The sequence below is a fragment of the Galeopterus variegatus genome, unplaced genomic scaffold (assembly GCF_000696425.1).
Source record: "Galeopterus variegatus unplaced genomic scaffold, G_variegatus-3.0.2 Scaffold6253, whole genome shotgun sequence".
NCBI lineage: Eukaryota > Metazoa > Chordata > Mammalia > Dermoptera > Cynocephalidae > Galeopterus > Galeopterus variegatus.
In genome coordinates this window covers 20,194-22,002 of record NW_007732364.1, presented here as the reverse complement: position 1 = coordinate 22,002, position 1,809 = coordinate 20,194, and the positions used below count along the sequence as shown (strand labels likewise).

The window sequence follows — 1,809 nt, the reverse complement described above, 5'->3', positions numbered from 1 at the left end:
AGTAGGCTTAGTCTGGTGAAACTAATGCAAATAGCCTCTGGATTCAGAGACAACAGGCATAGCATAAAGTAAGGGTGAATTCAGGAAATAATAATAGTGGGGTCATGCAAAAAAAAAAAAAAAAAAAAAAACCCTATGTATTGAAATGTAGGACTAGCAGGCTGCTTCCCCTGCCTTGTTCCTAGAACCCTAGACTGCAAGTTTATACCCTCCCCTTACCAGCACACATCAATGCCCATCTTCCATTCAGCTTCCCAGTTTCACATATGAAAGGACCACAGACAACCATTAGACATTTGAGAAAGGACAACTTAGGAGACAGAGATAAAAACCAATAGAAACCCACAGAAACAAAGACAATAATTGGAACAAAAGGAACAAACAAAAAAGCCATAGGTAATATTGTCAAGGCAATAAGAAAAGATCATTTTCCTTTGAAACAAAAATAAGATATTGTGTAAAAGAACAATCAAGAACAAGGAAGATCTTTTGGAAATTAAAACTATGATAAACAAGAAGAGGTTTGCTTCAGTGTCTGTTCACCAACATGACCTAGCCTACAGATGCCAGTAGTCTGGAGAAGGTGGTACTGCCAGTAAGATCATGAGCATGGGCAAAGTAATGGAACTGGAGCTATGAGGTTGAGGAGGAGATGGCAGTGGTAGTGGAGGGTTGGATGCCCGTTGGAGGCACCACTGAGCTGGCAGGTTCCTGACCGAGGAAAGGGTCCATCATGTCCCTCTGTGCCAAATCCTCTCTAGGTGAGACACTTCATCTCCCATTAAGATCATGAGCATGGGCAAAGTAATGGAACTGGAGCTATGAGGTTGAGGAGGAGATGGCAATGGTAGTGGAGGGTTGGATGCCCGTTGGAGGCACCACTGAGCTGGCAGGTTCCTGACCGAGGAAAGGGTCCATCATGACCCTCTGTGCCAAATCCTCTCTAGGTGAGACACTTCATCTCCCATCTGGTGAAGAATTTGGGTTCATAGATTTTAGCAATCAGGAATGGATTCAGCTATCAGGGCTGTTGAAACTTCCTGGAACAGGAAAATAAACTCCAACCACAACACGAAAGGATTGAGGTTGATGGAGACTACCCTTGAGAACAATCATATTTTGTATTAAATATAGACAAATATTAATATCTAAGGGTTTTAACCAACTTTGTTTTGAATCTTGCACAAAAACTTTTATCCTGGATGCCAATATTCTAGACAGATCCTTGGCTCTTATGAAAATGAAACCTAAAATTTGTCTTGTTGTTTTTGCTGACAGCCAGAATAGTTGAAGAAGAATGCAAAATTTCATTCACTCACGAAGTAATCCGGATTAGCCAATGTAAATGCCCTGCTTCTGACAGAAAGCAAATTTTAAAAAAAATTCAGAGCTATGAATTGGAACCTACTGCACCTTAAACTTCTGCTTATATAAGATTATTATATTTCTTTATATTTCAGAAAGGAAAGAAATATTGAGCCTTATAAACTGGAAGCTCAGATGGAAGCTTGCAATTTTCTACTAGTCTTTTCAAAAGCAAAGCTATCTGTATTGGCTTTGTTCCTTCTTAATCTGGAAGTAGAAATGTTGTAATTCACTGAATTACTGAAAATTCTCCAGCTTGTTTTAAAGCATTGAAAGATTAATGACACCGAGTTCTTTTACTGGAGGGAGGTAGCTTCTAAATTCCTAGTTGAATGTTTTCTCTTAAATGTTGCAAGAAGTTGGCTTGAATTGTTTCTAAATGTGCAGCCCAGACCCTCAAGACAGTTATTGTGGTGTTCCTAAATTGTCAACAGTACTGAAAGG

General features: G+C 39.5%; 1 pseudogene; it reads left to right on the top strand.

Annotated features, from left to right (window-relative positions):
- Positions 1–1,037: 1,037 nt before the first annotated feature.
- Positions 1,038–1,807, top strand: LOC103606058 (annotated as a pseudogene).
- The last annotated feature ends 2 nt before the right edge of the window (positions 1,808–1,809 follow it).